Source organism: Mauremys mutica, chromosome 1 (assembly GCF_020497125.1).
Source record: "Mauremys mutica isolate MM-2020 ecotype Southern chromosome 1, ASM2049712v1, whole genome shotgun sequence".
In the NCBI taxonomy this organism is placed as follows: domain Eukaryota; kingdom Metazoa; phylum Chordata; order Testudines; family Geoemydidae; genus Mauremys; species Mauremys mutica.
The window spans coordinates 78,468,053-78,486,791 of NC_059072.1; the positions used below are offsets into that span (position 1 = coordinate 78,468,053).

Genomic DNA, 18,739 nt, shown 5'->3' on the forward strand with positions numbered 1-18,739 from the left:
AGAGTCCCCAGGTGTTGAGAAGCCTGGGACCTGCTGCTGGGCTTAAAAACCAGCCTGATAGCTTCCTCAGCCAGTTATGCAGGGTGGTCCATCAGGCAGCCAAGCTGACTTGTTAGAACATCAGCTGAGCAGGTACAGTTGCAGGGCCCTACTTCTGACAGGGTGGAGTTGTGCTCTTTTATATAGGCAGAAACAATCAAATCTTAGCATAAGAACACTGCTGCACCCCACAGCTTATTGCTTTCTTATTCGGTTCCAAAGCTTGGTCTCAAAGCATTAGACCTTATGTGGGAATGCACAGAGGCCCCTGAAAAATAAGAATAGGAATCTCTAGGATTCATGTTTTCAAGTGGTAAACTTACAAAGAAGAATTGGAAAGGAGTAGAAATGTTGCTGTGCTTATACATCAGCTATAATAGGAAGCTGTGGTGTAAGCTGCTTTAACCTTGAAATACTGCAAAAGGGCTTCTCTCTAACAGTAAGAAGTAATTCAGTCTTGATCCAGCTAAAGCCTGATCTTCGCCTCAACAGTAATAGCTGAAATTCGTATGTCCTCATTAGAGGTCATATATGATCACTTTAAAGCTACTATGTTGTTACAGTGGAACCAATGGATAACATACACCATACTCTCAAGATGAACTGGAGAGCTGAACAATCAAACCTCTTCCATATCAAATTATATTTCACAGCATCATTGGAGGATTTCATAGTATATTTTATTTTGTGAAGAATTTATGGTGGTGATGGGTTTTAGTTTTTTTTACATTTTCTTTCACTTTACTCTGAAGGTTTGACTAGCCATTCATCAAGACTGTATGCTGAGTCTCAGCTGCAGTCAACAGACTGAAGTTTGATGCTCAGGGAGAATTTAAATGCAGGAATCACAAACATACTGTCAGCAAGTTTTCACCTCTCCCCATGTGCCAGACCATGAGTTGCTATTCAGAATGGCTACAAAAACAGCAGAATATGTGATAACCACCCACACAACACAGATGCTGGCCTATACTATATGGAGACCTGTAACGTCTTTAGAGCATACTACAACCATCACTACTAGCAACATTTGTTATTGCTTAAGGGCTCTAATCTCTTAGAATTAATTCTACTAGCATTTTGCTCATTTTCTTCATGTAAAACGAGCCAGTCCAGACATTTACTGTTTCCTGAAACTCAGTATTACTCTGTCAAAATACTTGAAGCATTTTGAGGTTTAAAGCCCAAAAGCAGAGATGGAACAAGCAAAGAAGGCCTTGTGCACTTTACTCAGCAGAATTTCAACATAAATCTTCTAGAAATAAGAGCCATTTTTCTGATTCCCAAAGAGTTATAGTAGCTCCTTCAATAGTTCTGGGGCATAATACAATTTGAGTCTTCATCAATACTTTATGATAAAATAATAGAATGCACCCAATGTAAGCACATTCAAGAGATTCACCACTGGATATATATATGGAGCATAATGCAGTGCAAATTTATATTCATAAGTAATATTCATGCATTCTGAATAAGTTACATGAAAAACAATTTATACATAGGAAGTTACATCTCAAGAGCAAAAAAAAAAAAAGTTTGAGAGCCTAAATCTCAGTGTAACAAAATGTAATAAAAATGTACTCAAGCATGTATACACAATTTAAATATAGATGCCCAGATAGATATAGCACCATCCTGTACTAGATGTAGTCATTTACACATTGCAAAGGGTGAACAAATTGCATATAAAATATTACAAATCCAAAATGCAACATTATATGCTCCCTTTACACAAATATTAATAACTAGACAAGTAACTATGCCATGGAGAATCCAGTCCACTGTTCCTGATCCACACATTTATTGTAGTATTCAATCAGATTATTTAAGAAAACTGGCATACAAGGTCCTTTTCCCTTTACTGCTCCCTCTTACCAGTTCATATGGAGTAGGCAACTAACTTCCAAATATGCCCTTCTTTTATTTGTGATTTACCTATATGAAAAATAATGAAAATATTGTGTGAATCCAACATTGTGTGTGTTAGACTTATTTACATCACTGTTCCTTTTATTATTTTTGGAAATTTCAGGTTCTTAGTAGTTTTAAAATCTGAGCCAAATGAAGGAGATACAGAAAACATATTTTTTCCCCTCTCACACTAGAAAATACCTTATTTGTTGTCTTTCTTCATCAGTAACTGGTGAGTAGAAAAGTACTTTGAACAAAGCGTGAGACCACTGCGTAGTACATTTTCAGTTTTATAAACAGTAGCCAAATCATATGTACAAAGGTGTCTATTGAGAGATAAAAGGTGACTTTTTTGAAGTATGTATGTGACTTAGGAGCTTAAGTCCCATTGACTTTCAATGGGACTTAAGCACTTTTGAATTTGTTTTCCCCCAAAGTCATTACATGCCAGAATAGGGCTTCCCTTTTATGCTTGCTATACTTTTCCTGAGGACCCTTATGCATAATAAGCCAAACACAAAAGTACATTTCACAGAAGCAATGGAGCTGTTAAAATTTCAACCATGTGGCACCCACTTGACAATGTCAATGGCACTTGAGATCATAAAACTGAACCTAAACAAATGGAAATAAATAATTCAAGTATTTCAAGTAACTAAAATATAGAATCTACTTGAAGTTTAATACAGTAAATCAAAGCAGAATCATGCTACAGGATTGCTTACAAGTGCAGAGAAGAGCACAGGAATGGAAATAGGAGTAATGATTCTGCAACACTCCTGTCATCGAATATAAATATTTATTGGAAGAATTACTTCCTGATTATATTTTCCTCTGCAAACAATGGGGTGGGGGGAAACATTGTGTTCCCCAACTGAAAACCAAACACTAGAGGTAGTTGAAGTTGAAAAGTTTAGGTTTTCTAGTTGACACAAAAATCTACACTCACTCTCTCTTGCCTATATGCTTGGCCATTTACATTCTGATTTACATCTGTAAAGACCTCACTGTTTCCCTGTCTTTGAGTGTTTCTTCAGCACATTAAAAACTCTTCTCTCAGCTAGGAAATGAAGACATGAAAATTATTAACAGGCAATAAAAGATGACATGAGGTATATACACACCAAGGTCCAAGGATACTGCCACTACTGAGACAGCTATAACAACATGTGATGCCCAGGCCCTGAAAATGCTAAAAGTTAAAAGTTTCAAAATTGACTGTGATTTTGAGTGTTCAAGAAGTCAAGTCTGAGAGACAGTGGGTTCACTGGATTGATTCATCAGTCCTTTGTGTTTGGACACCTGCGTTTAATCATTTATAATAAAACACAGATCAGAGACCTTTGTGGGGTCATCATGAACCCAATGGTTAATCATCATTCCACCGCACTGCACAATTTGGCACACCTGGCAGTCTCTGTTCTAAGAGGCCTCGGTATTGGAATAGTAGAGGTGTTGCAGAAGAATGGACTGAAGCACATTGGCAAAGTTGTGTCTGGCTGTAGCCAGGGCTCTTAATCTGTCAGCATTCATGATCACACCAATAAATAAAACAGTCAACACTAATTCAACCGAAAAATATGAACATTCTAATAAAGGCTTGTGTAACAAACAGTTTTTGGTATCATTACCATCCTATGCAAAGCAGGAAACATGGATTTATCTGCAGTAAGGTAAGTAGCTTTGTCCCTTTGTCTCTGGGGCAATACTATCAGCCTTATCTTTCTTAGTAACCCTAATTCTATAAAGATCATAAATGTGGTTCTTGCAGTAGTGAAGGTAAACATAAGCCAGGAATAATGGTATAGGATGCTGGATAATTTTTGTACCAGCTACTTGCTGTTTGAGTATAGGAAGGACCTTAAGCTGATGTTGTTTGCAGGGCTTTGGGAAGCCTCTAGAGATTTTCCTAGACGTTGTTGTTGGTCAGTCCAATCAACATTCACACTTTTAAAACATTTTATGTTTTTCATTACCACGCATCACTGAAGTATTTATGTCTTGCTCCTTACTGCAAAGTCTTGAAATGCTTTCATGGTCAGACTTTATTAGATATTTAAAATATACTAGCCACATTCTGCATATCACCGGTAGACAGTATAAATATAAAAACTTGCTACATTAAACAAAGTCAGATTTCATTTTCTAATTCACTTTGTGATAAGTCAGGAAAACATGAACAAATTGCCAGAGCACCAATTGAAGCTTCCCTCAGGCAGCCTTAAATTATGCATCAGCCTTTTGGGCAAATTTGTTGAACATAGTTTATTCAGTTTAGAAAGTATTTTATGTATTTTTAGTTATTCAGAAAATGTATAATAGATTAAGGTTGTACTAGTGTCAGCAAGGCTCCTTTGAGTATTATTGTATCCTTTCCAGATAGCAAAGAAGGGGGTACAGGTGCAAAAAGAGGTTTTGAGTGGTGTAAGCCATGTGGTTTATTTAAGGAAAAAAAATATTTTCCATAACCTCTCTCAAGTCAACTTTTAAGACAACATATTCATTCCGTCATGTTTCTTTTAACCTCTAAACCATATGCTGGTACCAGTTAACTCCATGTAAGGGACAGAAGGAGAGCAGGAAAACTGCATCAAAAGTAAAAGCAAAGGTAAAATAATCAGTGAAGCCCTGAACAGAAATATATCACTCAATAGGCAACAGAGTGGGATGTCAAGCTGCAAAGAGAGGATCTTTGTGAAGACACACTGTGCAAAGAGGATCTATTGTTCAATGAGAGGAGATCATCAGATGCAATGAAAGGAGAGCAACCAAAAACAATTGAATTTCAGGGGTAACTACTGCATATATTGAGTATAGTGCTGACTTGTTGTAGATCAAGATAGGATTAGATATTATATATTGCAATAACATGGCAAACACACTGCTTTTAAAAAAGGGAAAAATCAACTTGTATTCCAAAATGTGAAGACTGAACATTGAACTCAGTGGATGGACAGCTTGGGGAGACCATAATGCAAGTTAAGTTGTTATTTAACAAAACTGTAATTTAGTTGTATAAAATTGCATGAGTATATTGTTACTTTAGTCAAGCTTTGGGACAAACCTGACCAAAATTCTGCACTCAAACACCCTCTAGATTTAAGAGTATAATATGTCTTCAAATATATATTAAAAGCAAAGCTGAACAATAATAGCAATACTTTGGCATTTATATAGTACCTTTCAAATGCTTTTAAAACGTATTGTGATACACCAGAAATTAAGCCTGAACAAGCCTGTTTAAAGCCTAGAACCAGAGACTATAACTTGAAAGGGGTATCAAGAACATCTAAAAATGGTATTAACTAAAATTGATATTTTTGCCCTTTTAAGACCAAGTCTTACAGTTAAGCACATGCTTAAGTGCTTTGATATTTAGACCCCTGGGAGATGCCGGGCTAAACAGTGACATGCCTAGGCCTGATCTACACTGGGCGGGGTGGAGGGGGGGAAAAAAAAATCGATCTAAGTTACACAACGTTAGCTACGTGAATAATGTAGCTGAAGTTGACGTACTTAGATCTACTCACCACGGTGTCTTCACTGTGGTGACTCGACTGCTGCCACTCCCCCGCCGACTCCGCCTGTGCCTCTCGCGCCGGTGGAGTACCGGAGTCGACGGGAGAGCACTCGGGGGGGGGGGCAATTTATTGCGTCTAGACTAGATGCAATAAATCAACCCCTGCTGGATCGATCACAGCCCGCGATCCAGCAGGTAGTATAGACATACCCTTAGTGACTTGCAAGTTAGGATTTTTCTCAAGTGAGTACTGGAAATCAGTCAGTCACTCTTCTCCCGTTTTATCTCTTTTAACCCTGTAATTATTTAGCTTTAACTTATTTATTTTAATACAGCAGCCACATAGGGAAAAGCTTTAGTGCTTGTACATTACTGCTTATACATTTCCTCCCTTTTCATGCTAGGTTATTCACTAGGGGTACGTCTATTCGGCAGCACACAGGCATACCCAAAAAGCTTGCTAAAAGTAGTGCTGCAGCCATGGCACTGGCTGGCTGCCGGAATATAGTCCCTCCCAGAGCTCAAGATACACACACTGGAAGTTAACTCATGCCATCACCTTTGCTGTAGTGGCTATATTGCTATTTTTAGCAGGATAGCTCAGTCAAAGCTAGATGAGATATGCCTACACCTGCAGCAATCCTATCTCCTGATTGCAGTGTAGATAGGCCTAAATCCCTTCTGTTGTGCATTGTTCTCATCCACCCATCCATGAACTCAAAAATTCATAGCATGCAATAAAACTAGACCATTTTTGGCCATACTAGAGAGTCCGAAACTATACTGCTACATGACTAGTCTCAACCAAGTCAAGGGGACTACTTATGTGATTAGTTGGGTACATGCTTAAACACATTGCTGAATCAGAGTATGTTATTTTTATAGCTAACTCTCTCAGTCCCCTAAGGAAAGGCCTGTGTGGTTGTCAAACATTTGCTAATATTAATAAAGATTTAAATTAGGGTAATATAATTAATGCAGATCAACATGGGTTTATAGAAAATGTATCCTGTCTAACTTGACTTTTTTTTGGATGAGATGACATGTTCGGATGATAAAGGTAATAGTGTTGATGATGTAATAGATTTCTATATGGTGTTTACTTGGTACTGTATATTTCGATTAAACAATTAAAACAATTCATATGGCACATATTAAATAAAGAATTGGCTAACTGATAGATTTCAAAGTGCAATTGCAAATGGGGAATACATCAACCGGGCATGTTTCCAGTGGGGTGCCAGAGGGCTTGGTTTTGGGCCCTATGCTATTTAACATTTTTATCAATGATCTTGAAAGAAAACACAAAATCATCACTGATAAGTTTTCAGATGACACAAACATTGGAGGAGTGGTCAATAATGAGAGAACAGGGCACTGATTCAGTGTCATTTAGGTCACTTTGTAAACTGTATGCAAGCAAACAATATGTATTTTAAATATGGCTAAATGTAAATCTATTCATCTAAGAACAAAGAACGTAGGCCAAACTTACAGGATGGAGACTATCTTAGGAAGCAATGATTCTGAAAAAGATTTGGGGGGTCACAGTGATAATCAGCTGAACATGAGCTCCCAGTGTGATGCTATGGCCAAAAGAGCTAATGCAATCCTGGGATGCATAAACAGGGGAATCTCAAGTAGGAGTAGAGAGGTTATTTTACCTCTTCAACCACTGCTGAAATATGGTGTCCAGTTCTGGTGCCCAGAATTCAAGAAAGATGTTTACAAATTGGAGACGGTTCAGAGAAGAGCCATGAAAATGATTAAAGGATTAGAAGATGTGCCTTATGGTGACTCAATGAGCTCAATCTATGTAGCTTAATGAAGAGAAGGTTAAGGGGTGACTTGATTACAGTCTATAAGTACTTAAACAGGGAACAAATAGTTAATAATGGGCTCTTCAATCTGGCAGAGAAAGGTGTAACACGATCCAATGTCTGGAAGTTGATGCTAGACAAATTCAGACTGGAAATAAGGGATACATTTTTAGCAGTCAGAGTAATGAACCAGTGGAACAACTTACCAAGGATCATGGTGGATTCTCCAACACTAACAGTTTTTAAAATCAAGACTAGCTGTTCTTCTAAAAAGATACATGTTTTAGGAATTATCTTCACCTATTCTATAATGGAGGTCAAACTACATGATCACAATGGTACCTTCTGGCCTTGGAATCTATGAAAGTGGTAACAGGTATAGTTGTCCGCAACCTGAACTTTGCCACTGTCCAACTTGTGTAATTAACTGTGCAGCCTTAACATTGCTACTATTTCATAAAAATAAACCTATTTAAAGAATGAGATGAAAAACAAAAAAAAGTTGATTAAAGATTTACAGACTAAACATGACACACTGCAATAAGCTCTTTAACCTGGGACTGTCTTTTGAAGTCACAGAATATTTTTAGACTGCACATGGTACCACACATACCTGGAAATCTTAGTAACAGTCAGATCTGTGCATCTTTTGGTCTCCTTATGAGAGGTCTAAGTGAGATATTTTTCAAGTGAGAACATGTAGTGTGCATAGAAACAAGCTCAACAATAGTTCCCATAAAAACTGATGTAAACATGTCAGAGGTTTACAATACACAGCCTCAAGTCTGTTCAGTATATTAGAATCATAGTAATCAGACCATCCAGTCCATCTTCCTGCCAATGAAGGGGATGTTTCCTATAATATCTAAATACAAAAAAACCCTCAGTTTAGTTGTTTTCTGTTATAGCATATATTAAAGTACGTAAGATTGTTCCAGTCTCCATAATTTCCCATGCTATTATACATTATCTATGTATATTTCAAACAAACTTCCTCACTGGCTCTTCCTACCTTGGAAAATAATCTTCTTACGCAGAGTTGAATTTACTTTCCTTTTATAATTTCAGGCAAACCCTACTTATATTTACCTAGAAATTTTTATGCCCACACTGCAGTTCAGACACACTACATGGTTGTCTGGACTGGGAGAAAAACCATCAGCTTTAAAAAAGCATACGTGCAAATATTTAAAAGATTAACATTGGCCAATTTTGTTACAATGCATCACAGAAACATTGTCTGGCTAGAGAACTTGACAGAACTAGCTAAGGCCACAATCCTGAAATCTGGTTTCATGCAACAACTTGTTGAAGGGGCTCAGGCCAGGCACATATGTCTGCCTCTGGGAGCCAGAGACTAAAATTCTCAAAATCTTACCGCAATAGTCACTGGGTCTTCCATATGTAACACCGATGCCTCTAGGTGGGCTGTTAGTAGCAGAGATAGAACCTGGGACCTCTAGATCTTAATTCGTGATTCTTTACTGCCTGAGCTAACAACTCAGCTGCCAATGATGCTATCCATTTATTACCACTAATATTACTGATTATTAATACAGCTCTTTAAATCTATAATACAGCGCTCACAACCCCTATCTTCTAAACTGTGTTTGGATAAAACATTTCTGCTTACCATGGCTGAGATAATTACAAAGACAGTTTTTAAATTACTTTTGTCAGCCTGCCAGGAACAGATTTTTACTTAAATGATATACTTTACTACTGTACACACATTACATAGAGCAAGCTAATGAGGATGAATTTGATATTTTTCTTCAAAAAGTGATTTATCTCACAGCAGGGCTGGGTCTGGATTCTCAAAGGATTATAATTATGCTCCTCTCATAATTTTCTCCCTTTTAAAAGAAATATTGATAATGTGGCAGTTTATGCATGAAAGTACTGACTACACTTATCAGTTTAAATTGGATTAGATTCCCTATTGTCCCCCAAGAAAGATTCTTTATCATTAGAGACTATTCTCATTTCATATTCCAGAGCAGTCTAAATATTTCACAACTATTTTCCCAGAAGAGACAGTCCTTTCCATTTTTAACACTGCAGTTTAAGGGGAACAATACTTTGTTGTGGGCTGGTGATGGGCTGCCTTATACAGAGCATATATAGATGAATTCATTGGGCAAAGGTTTTAATGGAAAAGTGCAAAGGGGATCCTTTTAGGTTGATCTTAAGGAAGGCATTTGCATATTTATTTTAACATTTTGAAAATAAAGTTTAAGTAGATGTACTGGGCCAGATCTTCTGCTGGACAGGGCTGGATTTCTAAGTAGGCACAGTAGGCACGTGCCTAGGTGCTGGCGTTCTAGGGGCACCTTACCTCTCTAAAACTGTGTAACACAAAGGTCAGCTATAGGCAAGGGGAGGAAGGATAGCGGAGGGGGGGGGAAAGGGGCACTGAAGATGCTGTGCCTAGGGGCACATAAAATATAAATCCAGCCCTGGTGGAAACTTCAGTAGAGATTAGCTGGTGCACATTTGTTCATCTCCATTAAGGCCAATAGAGCTACCCTCTTTTATACCAGGTGAGGATCTGGTTCAAAGCAGGTGTCTCTCTTTTATTCCTCCTCTTCCCCCTTTTGTTCCTTCGCTACAATTTTCCTTTGCTTCTGGTATAAACCGCATCTCCAATTTTCTGTTTCCATGTGCATTTTAATAAGTCCAATTTTCTTCTCTTCCTCCCCCACAATCCCATATTCTTCTCTCCACTTGTCCTGTATAATTTTCATTTTTCCTTCCACCTAGTTTCCATCATGAATCTCTCCCTATCATCCCTTTCCGTTAACTTCCTTTCTCTCCACCAATTCATTTTCTTTTTAAATTCTCTCACATCACCTTTTGATATTATTTGTATTGCATTAGTGTCTAGGATCTCATCATGGATCAGGACCCCGTTGTGTGAGGAACTGTATAAACACAGAACTAAAAGATGGCCCTGCCCTAAAGGCCTTGCAATCTAAGTCTTATGTTCTTCCCTTCGGACTCATACTTTGCCTTCTTGACTCCATTTCCCTCAGTCTCTCATGCATGCATCATTCACCCATTCACTCCTCCCATGGCTAACCCACACTCACACACCCACTCCTCCCGCTTCCTCTTCACACACAGTGTCCCAGAAATGAAGTCACATAGACCCCACCCCTCATTCAGACAGCCACATGCACACCTTCAGAGAGACCATTTTACTGCAAGTGCTGGCACACGTTGCCTCCCTGACATTTGGTCTCTCTGGGTTTAACATTAGTGTGTTGCCATGCTATGTATTATGGGAAATCATTGACTGCCTCTCAAATTTAAACCGAGAGGAAGCTGAGTCCCTGCCTCCCTACCACTTGTGCCTAACTCAGCAACGGTGACTCCACAGATAGATCGAAAGTGTCAGATTTTGGTGGTCCCAGGCTTAGATTCCTGGATCAACATATCTATCCTTGATTTGCCACAGCTTGCAGTGGGAGGCCTCCAGGTCCTGAGCCATACTGGAAAATCTGCCTGGAGCCTCATGATACAGCCTAACCCTGAGAAATATTTACATACTGAAAGCACATTGATATGTTTTCAGTGCAACATAGGCTGAGCAAATTTAGAAATAAAGGTACTTTAACTACAGTGCTCCACATGGTATTACTAAGCAACGGTGGAGGAGAGCAGCATGAGACAAGTAGTTATATCCTGCTAGCCTTAAAAACTGAACACTCTTCCTTCCATGAAAAAACTGACAATTCACCATCTTATCCTGCATAATATCATTTAATTTTTAATGCACTTTTGTAATAATCTGAAAGACTACAAACCTTAGCATAAACATTGGAGCTAATCAGTTAATTTCTAATAGCCACTGGTTGTTTACTAGAGATGGGGGCGGGGAAATGGCGAAATGGCAACAAAAATGAAAGGAAATAATTGTTAAGAACATTAAAACAGCTGGAATTTCCTTTGATAGTTTAAACTTACCCCTTTCTATTACAATTATCTATATAAATTTACAATTTATATTTACAATATAAATTTATAAAAGTTCACAATGAAAGACCAAAGGACAAGATTTTCAAACATGACTAGAGATTTTGGGTACCCAAAATGATAAAGGGGCCTGATTTGCTGAGGGCACTACTCAGCCCTTTCTGGAATTTAGGACTCTACAAAGTCTCTAGCTGGGTACCCAACAAAACCATTAATCACTATTCAAAATCCCAATAAAAATTCAGAAGAAATCAACTCAAAAAGTAATCACTATTTGTCAAATCCTCAAATCAATTTGGACCCTAAGGTAGGATAACTTCCAAAAATAATGAAGGTATTGTAAATAAGGCTTACAAAAATCTTTATGAACCAGGATACAAAAAGGACACCTCTTCCTCTAGGACTTCAACCTCATGAACAGTGGAACTGTGTACTGCTGTTCTACTGTATTGCTCCAAAGAGTAGTTTATAACAGATACAATATGTGGAGGCTATCCAATGAACTGTTAATATACAGTAAAACATATCAGTATGTCAAAAATACATACTGAAAACTGCACGAGGACAGACTCTGCTATGGAACTGTTTTCTGAACTACTTAGACACTCATTCACTCTGCCATCCCCTCAAATACTCAGACAAAACCTGGGGGAAAGCTTTTGTTTCCGAGTCCAGACAAACAAAGTTCTTCTTCCCTCATTTATTGTCAACCTAAAGAGAGGAATGTTTATGGCTGTAGAGATCTGGGAGTTTGGAATCTCTTGTTAAGATTCCCTCCATTTTTCCTTCTCAGGTCCCATAATTCCTCAAGTGACATTTGAATGATCATTGTTGCTAGCTTGCAAACTGGGACGACAGGACAGAAGCCATAGCACACACCAGAACACCTAAATGTTTATTCTTTCCCAGAGCTCAAATATCTGCAGCCTCATTATGAAATACTGCAGGTGTGAGATAGGGAAGACTCCCTAAGCTAGTCCTGTCAGCGTGTCAAATACCAACAAATATAATAGCTAGTGTCAGATATATTTCTCTTTGAAATATCCATATCACACCCAAAACAGTAATTTACAGTAAATGAGGCATAAGAGACAGTTGAGGTCAGAAATCATTGTAGAAAATAATTACTCAGAAAAAAAATTATATTTAGAATTGCTGTGGATTTGCCACAGTGATTTCAGATTCAGAACTAACTTTTTTGCTGTGCAGCAATAATTTAAGACTAAATTACTAACAAAAGGTATTCCAAAAACTAAACGTTGTGAAGAACAGAGTGGGACCAAGGGAAAGGAAAATACTTCCAAAGTTCAGGTGCATGGAAGAGGGCTGGAAATGATTTAAAGATGATGCATGCAAGCAATATTTAAAAAACAAAGTGAGTAGTTTACAAAATACTTACACCCAATCTGAGGTTTTATGCCTCAGCAAATTGTGTTTCATAAGATGACAGTTATGGGCTGCTTTTCTCTGTGCCTTTCAATGATGTATTGTTATAATAATGATAGTAATTGGAAAGAAAATGTAGTTCTTATCCTGCTCCTTTGGAAATCAATGGCAAAAATCCCATCATTCCACTGGTGGCCTATATAGCTGTTTTCACCCAGAGATCTCCACGTGCCTATCTAAGCAAGGTATTATTATCCCATATTACAGATGGTCACCACTCTTTGCCCTAAGCTGACAGACACAGCTGGAAATAGAAATCCTGGCTCTACTGAAGTCCATGGGAGCTTTGCCATTTACTTCAATGAGGATAGGATTCCACCCTAGGTTTCCTGAGCCCCAGCCCAGTGCCCTATCTACTGTACCACACTGCCATCCTTCAACACCTAGATAGGATTTTTGGTGAGAATACTATATAACCACTCATCAGACAGGAATGAGGACAAGACAAGACATGTTAGGCCTGTCTCATTTTCACTGTTTTTAATACCAGAAAAAGTCTCAGAAAAAGTATGATAAAAGCAAATAATCACTATCAATTTATACAGTGGACCCCCTTCTTTGATATATACAGTACTGGAAACTAAGCTAACTTCAAATTATTGCTTATGAAAAACGAGCATCCAGGCCTATTCCTCAGTTAAGGAGTTTGATGAGTTTTACCCAAATAAATGTAACCTACATATAAAGGAGGTAGGTTGATTTACTTACCAATTCTGTGCTACAGAATTCCTCAATATGACTTCAGGTATGTGCACAGACAGTAAATTCATTCTGCTGAGAAACTACAGCTGGATTTTGTACAGGAACCCTCTAAATACAAAAAGTGGAAATTATAATAGGATACACTTTCTATTCCTTCTTAGGAATCCAGTGCCAGCCTCTACCATAAGAGAGTTACACACACACCCCGCAATTTCCAAATTCCATTTTAATGAATAACACTCCAAAGATAAACTGTTCTTATGGCACCCTAGCTCGACTAATATCAACTAACCATTATATTTCTTTAAAATGAAAAATATATTTTTTAAACCTCACAAAAATAAGTATAGAGATTGGGACGTCATGCAATCACTGATTTTCTGTTTTCAAGTAGGCTCACTCTGGTTTTATATAGTTTTTAAAAATAAATACCATTTAATTATACCACCTAACCAATTATTTCAGCATCTATGAAACTGAACACATACATAGCTTCCAATAAGAAAAACTGACAATTACTGTAGGTGTTAACAAAAGTCACTGTGTGAGCCTGACTCATATAATACAACTCACAAAAAATTTCCCTTTAGTCTACAATTCCTCCTTTATGGTGTTTTGCCCGTCTCAATCCCACTGAAGTCTGTAAAATTATAGGAAACTGTATTGAGATCCAAGACAGAGCTTCAGTCAGGGTTACCCCTGACTGCAGAGAGAAGATCAAGCTGAGCTGGCCTAGATCTGATTGGTGCTCTGTAAGTCAAGGCACAGAGTCATGCTTATGTGTGTGTATTATATATATATTCACACAAATACATCTTCCCTTTTTACTTAATTCTAAGCTTGCTTATCAGAATGAAAAGAGTAAGGCAGCAGCCTTTTAGGCAAGTAGCAAATTTCCCTATTCCCTTAACTATAAGCCATTGCTATAAAAATATTTATTTTCCTTTTGGGGACTAAGGATTGTACAGATACCTTAGCATATAACTGCTGCAGAACAATAAGGTCCAACTAACCTGTAAAATTACAGGAAACTAATGAAATCCAACCCACAGATTCAGTCTGTTACCTCAGGCAGCTCTACCTGCTCCTTGCAGTGGTAGGGTAGGCTGGATTTGACTGGTGCTCAAAATGGCTGCCATGTTTGTACCCCAACAGAATCATTACTAATAGTTAGAAGCCTGAAGCTCTTGAACAAAGGGGGTAGGTATGTACATGCAGGAATGCCTGCCCTTAATAAAAACTTCCATGGTGCTTCAAAACCGCTACTGAGAATGATTAACAACTTCCTGTACTCCCTCTAGTGTGCTAAAATAGCAACCATTTGCCTACAGTCACACAAGCCTCCTCAGTACTGACACCTGGTCTGAGAATGTGTCCATATCTACTCAGACCAAGTAGAAATCATTAGCAGCTGAAATTACAGGAATAATTTTTTTTTGGCTGAACATCAGAGAAGAAGAGAGAAAAAAGTTAAATCAGGACTGCTGTATTAGGACCTTTATTACATTCTTCCATCTACATTGTAGTAACATTATTTTAATATGTATTGTCTTAATTAGATGCATGGAGTTTTAATTACACTTGCATAATCTACTCTGTGATATGACATCACCACCCAATGCTCAAATGCTTCTCAGAAGTGTTTGTTCATTCCCCACCTGCATTCATCCATTCTCTCAGAAATGATTATGTATCCCCAGTGAACTGGAGGTATGCAATTTCATTATGGGAGAGACAGCTCTTAACATGAAAAGAAAAACACACCAGAAATGTAGGTTCTGAAATCCAACTCTACCCTCACTTCTGCTTGTTAATGAAGAGTTGGATACGTTACATCTCCAATGTCTGCAGCACTTCTAGTCATTCTATCAATCACTATAAGCCTATTTTGTATTAATGAGGCTATGATAAATTATTCCATAACATTTTAAATAATAATTTCTGAAGATTCAGATAAACATGTTTCCAAAGCCTCAGTTACTTTCAGTTGCTCCTGTTAGAGCAATCTTTTTTCCTTCTATTTTCTTAGTACACCAAGCATGAACTACTGCCATGGACAACTTTATAAGTACAGAGTCTGAATTATTCAAACCATTCACTATTTGTTTACAGCTGTCTCATATCTGAATGACTACAGTGTAAACAGCTATGTTTCTTAGACAAAAGAGTTGTATTAACTCTAGAAAAATGAACAGTAATATTAAGCTGCCACCAAATAAGGAAAAATATGTTTTCTTCTGCATGCATTTACTCTTAAGTGCCAACATAAAAGAGCAGATTAATAAATGTTACTATGTTTCAGCAGGTAAACTATGCAAGACCTGGCAAATTACTGTAATATCAAAATATAGTGAATTAAACATACATTTTTACTATGAATATATTTGCCAAAATATCTTCTTTGAAGTGCCACCTTTTTATATTCTAGTAGCTACTTAAAAGAAACTAATAACAAAAAAGTCTGATAGAAGAAAAATCTAGCCAGCAAAAGCAAAACTGAATATAAAAAGAATACTTACATACCAATTTTGGCAATAGTGGTAGAAACATTTGTTCACCTGCATGCATGTCAACTATTGATATCAATGGGAGTACTCACATGAATTAAGTTAACTATATACCTAAATGTTCCAATGATTAAGAGATAAATGAATTTTTAAACACTATGGTGAAATCCTGTCCACACTGAAGTCATTGGAAGTGGTGCCATTGATTTCAGTGGGCCAGGACTTCATCACAGAATTTTGATTTTTTCCATTTGAAAAATGCACACAATGGGTACATCAAACATAAAAGCTATCAAACTATAGGACCCAATGAAAATAAGACGAGTTTCAAACATTTGCTACCATCTTATTGGAGTGAAAATAAACAGAAGTTTGAGGGGGGAAGTAAGATAACAGGAAGAGAAAAACAATCAAAAACATAATCACATAACAGAAGAGTTATTATAATGGCAATTGTTTTGTTATAGAAAACAGTCAGTCAATTGAGTATTTCACTTTGTGTTTTTGGAAACACCCACAGCCTACTCATTTCAGATTACAGTACTTCAGAACTATGAATGCTAGATGAAATTCACCCATGGGCAGTTGGTTGGCTCAAGGATTGTGTACCACTTCTGTCAAGACATGATGTTAAGCCAGTCACAAACACTAAGACATGTTTATGCTTCTGCGTTCAGTTCTTACATAACATAGCAATGGATACCTTGGATAAATAGCAAAAATGTTTAGAGCTATGTAAGAAACTGATTTCCCATCCCACAAGAATTTGAGTGGTTTTGTTGTTGTTTAATTTCCCATACTGAATTAGGACAAATGTCAAAATCATGAAAATTTTCACAAACAATCCAAAAATATTTAGAGCTGGTCAATCTAAACATTTCATTTTGATAATTTCAGAATGTTTCATTTTAACTTTTTTTTAAGTACAAATTAACTATAATTTCTAAATGAAAAAAATCAAGAGTTTCTTTTAAAAGCATCAAAACAGGATGTTTCAAGATTTTTGAAAACCATTTTTTTTTAAATTAGGAGATTCATTGAAACTGACCCTGACACACATTTCAGTTTACACACACACACACACACTTACTTAAGTTGGAACATTTTTGATCACCTCTAGCAATGTTGACAACACCACCACTAGCCATCAAAGGGAAATTCATTTTAGCTAAACAGGAAAAAATGCATTCTAGGTAATTTCTTGAGGACACACTTCATCTCTGGCTAGCAGCCGCTGGCACTTGGAATGCTTATTCATGTATATGAAGGCAGTGACTGCCAGTGGCACACAGAAATAATGTGAGCAAAAGGTTAAACTAGTCAGGAAACTGGTTTGAACAACAACAACAAAATGTTTATAAGCCATTTCAGTTAAAGATGCCTGGTGCAGGAGAAAGGAAGGTGGAGAAGAAAGATGATGATTTTGTTCACAGAAGTTACCCAAAACATATACAACAAAAAAGAAATGTAACAATTGTGAGGATGCAGAAAGGTGGCTTAGTCTTCCACAGCTGCACCAAGCACCAGCTAACGAACATGCTATCTAACTGTAAACCATAAAGGACTAGGAACCTGGTCCTATAACTTTAATAGAGTGTTCTGTTTAGACAGATTTAATTAATTCCATAATACAGCGTATTTGGCTCAAGGCTGAGGTTACTAGAAGCTAAGAGGCGTGGGCGTCTGTCTTTTGCCTTTTTTAAAGAAGTCATTTAAAATGAAAGACTAAGTGTTCTTGAGCTGTACTAAAGCTCCTTTGAAGAGATAAGCACTATTATTATTCTTGCTGGTACTGTATGTGGTATTAGTTTGATTTTAATTGTTTAAGCCTGATGTGCCAGTTTAATTGGTTGTGTCCTACACAATTTTAAAAAACCAAAACATCTTATTGCATTCTTTGGTTTTTAAACTTCCCCCTCGCTTTTTGGTGAAAACTCTTACCTCTATACAGTAGGGCATGGCTAACAATAGGTTAGAGTTAACATTGGCTTCATACTACAAAGCGAAGTCTAAAATGACTAGATCAATGCAGACACCTCTCTGGGGTGAACCGCATATACTTGATTCAGAGTGATTCAGGAGACAAAAAGCTTTAAATATAGAGGGTCAGCCTGAAATAGCTGGGGATCCCTCATTTAGATCTAATAATTGACATGAGATTGTAATCAAGAGCGTGAAACCCTCCTGGAAGGGTTTGAAGGACTGGAAAGCTGCCATTGTTTCCTTGTGAAAGATGGTTGACACCTGGTAAACTTAGCACACATGTAGACTGTTATTGTTGGCTTTCTCCATAATGCTTTGCCCAAAATTAAATGTATTGTGTTTTATGAAAGCTGGCTGGTCACAGGTAGATAGTATCATAGCTCTTGAGTTAAAAGCAAACCACAGATGAACTACAGTGAATTGCAGAGGAACTTCAAGCCTAAATCCCCAGTCAGGGAGGAGAGGGACATGGGCACCCATACAGAGGTGATTGCTGGAGGTCTGATATCGAAAAGGGGCAAACTTAACAAGTTCACAAAGGAAGCTGAGATGCATTTTACCCCAGAATGGTGAGATCCATTGTAGGTGGATCTGTTAGCACTAAATTAGCTGGTCAAAAAATGTTTTAATTTCTTATCCAGTACATAAGAGCCCATTTCTTTAAGCAAGCGAAGAGTTCTGAGGACCTGGATATATACTAATGATCTGAGGCTGCACCATAAGGGGAAATCTTAAATGTATTCCATACATGTGATTATTACAGGCTCCTTTGTCAGTCTTCTAAAACTCAACCTTTGGGGCAGGTCCACCAATTTGCAAAATAGGAAAATATT

At 37.4% G+C, this 18,739-nt stretch overlaps 1 long non-coding RNA gene across 1 annotated transcript; it reads right to left on the reverse strand.

Annotated features, from left to right (window-relative positions):
* Window positions 1-742: 742 nt before the first annotated feature.
* On the reverse strand, window positions 743-14,566 carry LOC123357272. Its single transcript, XR_006575525.1, has 3 exons — window positions 14,430-14,566; window positions 13,423-13,524; window positions 743-1,974 (listed from the first exon to the last, which is right to left on the reverse strand). It is a non-coding gene; the product is annotated as an uncharacterized LOC123357272 (long non-coding RNA).
* Window positions 14,567-18,739: the final 4,173 nt, after the last annotated feature.